Source organism: Gekko japonicus, unplaced genomic scaffold (genome assembly GCF_001447785.1).
Source record: "Gekko japonicus isolate JY-2015 unplaced genomic scaffold, Gekko_japonicus_V1.1 scaffold345, whole genome shotgun sequence".
Classification (NCBI taxonomy): Eukaryota; Metazoa; Chordata; class Lepidosauria; order Squamata; family Gekkonidae; genus Gekko; species Gekko japonicus.
This window is the reverse complement of record NW_015173684.1, coordinates 410621-417755: the sequence shown is the minus strand read 5'-3', so window position 1 is coordinate 417755 and position 7135 is coordinate 410621.

Genomic DNA, 7135 nt, shown 5'->3' with positions numbered 1-7135 from the left:
TTCCTGCTGGCAGATGTTGAACGAGAGAATTACTGGGATCTTTTCAAGTTACAATTAGAGATAAAAATCACAAACTCTCTCTGTCAAACTCTGGAAGAACTCTTTGAAAGAGGGAGCACGTTTCTTGAGGAGCAAGACGATGAGCAAGACGACCAAGCACAGATGACGTCATATATTTCACAAAGCGAGGAGCGGCCGGAACTGTCTCAACACTTGACACTCAGAATGAGAGATTTATTCAGCTGTAACTTTGGAGATTCTTCAGTGACTTTGACACTGACTGGATACAAGACAGCCCTGGCTGAGTTGGTGAGACAGGACTTCACGTGCTGTTTCAGAAGCAAGACTAAAGAGGATGAGACCTTCAAAGATCGGAGGCATATAATACCAACAATTCTGGGGAGACATTTGCAGAGAAAGCAAAAGAAGCTTGTATTTTATAAGTATTTGCAGGGCTTTTTTGGGGCAGGAACGCACAGGAACGGAGTTCCGGCAGGCTCCTGAGTTGGCCACGCCCAGCAGGAACTCATTAGCATAATAGGCCACACCCAACAGCAGAAACTCATTAGGATTGGCTACATTAGGGGTGTGTGGCCTAATGCAAATAAGTTCCTGTTACAAAAAAAGGCCCTGGGTTTTGACAACAAACAAGGTAAACAGAATAAGAAGCAAAAGATGGGTGTGGCTGGATGACCATACTTCTGGTAACGTGGGGGTGTGGCCTAATATGCTAATGAGCTATGCTGTCGGGTGTGGCTGGATATGCTAATGAGTTTCTGTTGTTGGGTATGGTCTATTATGCTAATGAGTTCCTGCTGGGCTTTTTCTACAAAAAAGCCCTGAGTATTTGTAACAATATATCTTGACTGTTTGCATGTTTTAACTGATCAAGGAGATAAAGATTTATCTATAGTGGAACTCTAACTGTTAATAAATACTTGTTTATATATTATTCTTTTTTCTCTCTCCTTTTCCTTCTCTCCTTCTTTTGAACTTATGTATAATATTTCTTGACTGTTTGCATGGCTTAACTGGTCAAAAAGATAAAGATTTATCTAAAGTGGAACTCTAACTGCTAAGAAATACCTGTCTTTATATTATTTCTTTTTTCCTTCTTTTCTCTGAACTTATATTACAATTGAAAAATGATTGACTAAGAATATAATCTGTAGTTATAAATACCAACTATTTTTATTGTTCCAATCGATTAGTAAAAGTTATAAGTAATGGTTGGCCTACTTGAAATAACAGGTTTGGGATATATGTAATGTTTTAACTCTCCTGCCAACCTAGCAGTTCGAAAGCAAGAAATTGCAAGTAGATAAATAGGTACCACTTCGGTGGGAAGGTAACAGCGTTCCGTGCGCCTTGGTGTTTAGTCATGCTGGCCACATGACCATGGAAACGTCTTTGGACAGCGCTGGCTCTTCGGCTTTGAAACGGAGATGAGCACTGCAACCCTAGAGTCGGACTCGACTGGCTTTCGAGCAAGGGAACCTTTACCTTTACTTTTTAATGTTTTAACTGAAAGTTGAGGGGGGGAAATTATAGGGCAGTCTGATTTTAAGAATGGGCTTTGCAGAGAAAAAATAATAGTAATGGGCTGATTATCTAGAAAAGATGATTTATGGCTGTGAGAGAAAAGATGTAGGCTTGCAAGAGACAGACCAATCGTTTACTAAATGAAACATAGGATGTTAGGATGATAGCGACAGAAAAGTTGCTTACACAGTTCATGAGAAATTGTTATTAAGGCGGAATAGGTATTAGTATAAATATTGGTAGAATTAAGAATAACCTCCATGTATTTGTTTGTATGTTAGTATGTATGTATATAAGAACATAAGAACATAAGAGACGCCAATGTTGGATCAGGCCAAAGGCCCATCCAGTCCAACACTCTGTGTCACACAGTGGCCAGAAATAACAGTGCCATCAGGAGGTCCACCAGTGGGGCCAAGACATTAGAAGCCCTCCCACTGTTGCCCCCCCCCCAAGCACCAAGAAGACAGAGCATCACTTGCCCCAGAGCCCCTAGCTATACCTTGTGGCTAATAGCCACTGATGGACCTCTGCTCCATATGCTTATCTAAATGCTGTATGATAAGATATGCTTATCTTATGTTATGATTGTTTGTGTATGTTATGTGGAAAATGTAATAAAATCCTGCCCCTTTGGGGGGCAGTTAAAAAAAAAGAAAAAGAAAAGAAAAGATGGACTTAGTACACAGAGCAAGGTGAAAGCATACTGGCATTGTAATGTTAAGAAAAATATAAAATACCATGCTCAAGTTTGCAAGTATGGGGGATTTTGAAAGCTAGTATTGCTTAAAAGGTGAAGGAATATCTTAAAGGGACCAAACTGTTCTTATATAAGAAATATATGCTCAAATTAGAATGGTTAAACTGTTGAAACACCTGCTTCTTTCCCTTTCTATTTTTATGATTATAAAACTGATTAATAATACCGTAGTATAGGTAAAATGAAATATAGCAGATAGGATATAGAAAAATGAACTATATACTGGGAATAGAATTTTGATTAAGGATATTTGTTGTGGAATATAAAGCTAAACAAGGGGGGAAAGGGAACTATGTATCTAAAGATGATGTGAGCGAGACAACGTCTAGGTATTTTAAAAATGTATTGCTCTTTTCTTTGTTGCTGTTTTGTGTAATCCTTTAAAAAATTAATAAACTTTGCCCATTTGGGCAAGTTTAAAAAAAAAAGAAAGAAACTTCGGGTGGCCCAGAATGCAGGTGCTAGATTGCTGACCCCACCCCCCAAATCTGCACATACAGCATCAATACTTCGGCACCTGCACTGCTTCCCAATCAGTTCCCTATCTACCTTGCAGGATGGCTGTGAAAAGGAATGAGGTATAAATGGTTTGAACATCGATGCTTTCCTTTATGAAGACGAAGAAGAGAGAAGAAATTGGATTTATACCCCACCCTTCACTCGGAGTCTCAGAGCGGCTTACAATCTCCTTTCCCTTCCCCTCCCCACAACAGACACCCTGTCAGGTAGGTGGGGCTGAGAGAGCTCTGAGAGAACTGCTCTTGAGAGAAGAGTTCTGAAAGAACTTGTGACTGACCCAAGGTCACACCAGTAGCTGCAAGCGGAGGAGTAGGGAATCAAACCCGGTTCTCCCAAATTAGAGTCCACATTCCTAACCACTACGTCACTTCACATCACTTATGCAAAATAAATAAATAAACTCATGGAGATTTGCTAAAACTGTATAAATTTACACAGTAATCTGTACAACAGAAGAAAATGAGTTTGACCCTTTTGTGAGGTGGATTCAGTTGGTCTTTTGATTCCCTCATTCTTTTAGTTGAGGGAGTACACCACACTAATAGTACGCTGCCTGGGACTAGTTTTCCCTGAATGTGTAGACACAGGGGACCTCTGAGCATATGTGGAGTATGTTCTCTTCATAGTCATCACAGCTGAGCCACACGTATCTTGCGTTTGTGTGAAAACACCATGATTTCCATGCAGGCTTCTGACTTGGCAGCTTTTTGCTTTTCTTTAAAAAAGCCAATCAGTGTTTATGTGAACAGTAGTGAAAGCCTTCATAAAATTAAGAAGCCAAGCAGATTGTATCAATGTAACTCATTTATAATTTAGCTTCAATGATCCACACTAGGGTTGCCAGGCAACTGGAGTAAGGACTATGGGCAGCGAGATGAGTGGGGATACGGGGATGTGAGTGGCATCATGTTGGCTGCAGGTTCACATCACTTCTGAGGGGGGAAATGGAAGTGACATAGGTAGCTCTAGGAATCACCAGAAACTCTATAGTTTTATCACAGAGTTTCTGGTGATTCCTAGAGTTACCCTACGTCACCTCCTTTTCTCCCCAAGAAGAGATGTGATGCTGCCACCAGGGTACTGGGGAGTTTGAGCAGCATTGGGCAACGAGAACAGGGGGACAGGGATTCCCTCACCCTGACTGGAGGCTTAGCAGCCCTAATTCACACCTCTAAACACAGGTTGTTTTTACCTGTTCCTGACGAAGGTGGTGTAATAGAACCTGGGCTGTCATCTTCCGGCTCAGACACAGTCACTGTTGGGACGACTTCGTGGCTTGGTTTGAGGCCCGGTTCTCCTTTTTCTGCCATTTTCTCCTTGGCAGCGGGCTCCCCTACCACGCTTTCAATCTCGGTAAATGTAATCTTGACTGGTGCTTCTACCGAGGTGTGGTATTGATGGTCACCAAATGTCTCTGACGGGAACATGGACCCCTCAAATAAGCCTGGCTGTTTAGCCACATGTTTTCCCTCAGAAGCTGTCCCTTTGGGGTCAGGTGTCTCCTCCTCACACTTATGACTCAAACGCGGAGGGCCCACATCTCCCAAGCCTGTGTCACACCGCTCTTGCCACTTGATCTCTTCCGTTTGATCGACTGATGTCCATGTATTTATAAGTTTCCGATTTCATTTGCTCCATGGGATCAGCGAAGGTTTTGTTGACGTCGGTGGATTCCGCCGGGGTCATCTCTATTCCCGAATCGGAGGTGAACAAGCCGCGGGACTCAAAGGCAGTCCCATCCAGGGTGTGAAACCCCTCGGTGCTGTCTGAAGTCGTGATGTGGCTGTCCTCTTTCGGCTGGATTCCGGTGAAGTAGGACGAATCCTGAGGCAAAGTGTAGAGGTCATCAGAAATCAGGGAGGTGTAAAAGGAGCCGTTGCCCCTGTCTGATGCCTTGGAAGAACTGTAATCGTAGAGATGAGATGTTGCCATGCCTCCTAAAAGACAGAGAAATAACATTTTGTGAGGTGAAAGTTCTCCTCTGGCTGAGATTTACTCACTTGGCTTTAGTATCCTCAGTATGACAGTGTATGCAGAGCAAAGAAGGAGAGAAGAGATTGGATTTATACCCCTGCCCTTCACTCGGAGTCTCAGAGCGGATTACAATCTCCTTCCCCTTCCCCTCCCCGCAACAGACACCCTGTGAGGTAGACAGGGCTGAGAGAGCTCTTCCGACAACTGCTCTTGAGAGAACAGCTCTGAGAGAACTGTGACTGACCCAAGATCACCCAGCAGGTCCGAGTGGAGGAATGGGGAATCAAACCCGGCTCTCCCAGATTGGAGTCCGCACTCCGAACCACTACACCAAACTGGCTCTCAAGTCCTGCATATTGTAGAAACGCATGTTCAGGTTGTCAACTTCCACGTAGCTACTGGAGATCTAGAATTATAACCGACATTCAGACAACAGAGATCAGTTCCCCTGAAGAAAATGGGTGCTTTGGACTCTATGGCATTAGAAGAAGAAGAGATTGGATTTATACCCCGCCCTTCACTACCCAAGGGAGTCTCAGAGCGGCTTACAAACTCCTTTCCCTTCCCCTCCCCACAACAGACCCCCTGTGAGGTAGGCGGGGCTGAGAGAGCTCTGACAGAAACTGGTCTTTTTCAAGAACAGCTGTGCCAGAACTATGGCTTGCCCAAAGTGCAAACCATGCCCTCCCCAAGGTCCATCCCCAAATCTCCAGTACTTTCCCAAACCAGCCGGAGGTGGCAACCCTCATCTGTTTAGACACACCCCTCCACTGCTTACAGTATCTCCCTCAAAAAAGAAAGCAAGCAGCAGCTTTAAGACTACCCAAGTTTATTTCTGCATAAGCTTTTGTGTCTCAGACCTTGCTTCTTCAGACGTATGTGAAACGGCTATTTTACCCAGGTGACTATAACAAAAATGGCAGAAACAGCCAGTTCAACCACTGTCAAGGCCGGAGGGCAGTCTATTGCCCTCAGTGCACTGTATCCCTCAGAGCAAGAGTCCTCAACATGACTCTCATGGGCACCACGGTGTCTGCCAATACCCTTCCTGGTGCCTGCCAAATGTTTTTAAAAATTGGGTACGGCCAAGCAAGGCTTCTGATTGGCTGTGCAGATTTTTAAAGATGTCGCTTTGGCAGCAGCTGCCATCACAGCACAAGGGTCTTTGCTATGTGACTGAAGTAACCTGCGGCAGCCATTTTGTGGCTGGCTTCGCCTCCTGCGGCAGCCATTTTATGACAGCCCTTTCTGGCTGTTCCCGCCATGCTATGTCAGAATTTCAAAAGTGCCCATGGGATCAAAAAGGTTGGGGACTCCTGCCTCAGAGAAAATCTGTGCTTTCCCTCACAGGGGTCAACAAGATGGATAGCTGTGTTACTCTGTCTGTATCGGCAGAAAAGAGCAAGAGTCCAGTAGCACTTTAAAGACTAACAAAATTTGTGGCAGGGTATAGGCTTTCATGAGTCACAGATAACTGAAGAAGTACCTGAAGAATGAAGACGTGAGCCATGACTTAAGAAAGCTCCCGCCTTGCCACAAATTTTGTTAGTCTATGGACCCAGCCACACGGGCCAGATACCGCGGGGGAGAGGCGTGGCTGTTCACTCCGGAGCAAAATAAAGCGCTCCCGAGTCTCCCGAGTCTCTATGCTTCGGCTGTGAGCTGGCGATCTCACGGCAATGCTGCAGCGTGGCAAAGAAGTGGCGCGGCGCGATTACACAAGCGTTTCTCGTTTGTGCGCATGCACTTATGAAAAACATCCGGTTTGTGACGGGACGTGGATGGGCGCCGGATGCCACGGGATACTAGCCCTCTCGCAAACAGATGCCTGCCTGTGCTGCGCATTTTCCGGATACTAGTCCACTTTCCTTGGTACTTTTTAACTCCGCATCTTCAGCGGGACAGCACGGGTTGGCCACGGTGCACTACGCTTCCCAAATGTTGCGGTTCGATCGCGCCCCGAAAATCCGCCCGACATTCGTGCCCTTTGCGCGGCAAATTCTCTGTGTGACCAGGGCCGTTTTTAGTCTTTAAGGTGCTACTGGACTCTTGCTCTTTTCTCCTGCTACAGACAAACACAGCTACCCATCTTGATCTATCTCCATGGAAGGCAGACATTTAGCCATACGTAATGGAAATCTATCAAGCTCGTGAAGAAACTTGCACAGATACAAACAGACATCACCTTTTCCATCAAATGCAGACGACTACTTGACATTATACCAAAGGGACTGAGGAATCAACAGCAAGCTTGTTGAGGGGAAAGTACGGGTGACAGCAGGAGTCTACAAACGCTGTCGCCAGTGGAAACCAAAGTTTAATTTTGGTAATCTGTAGGGT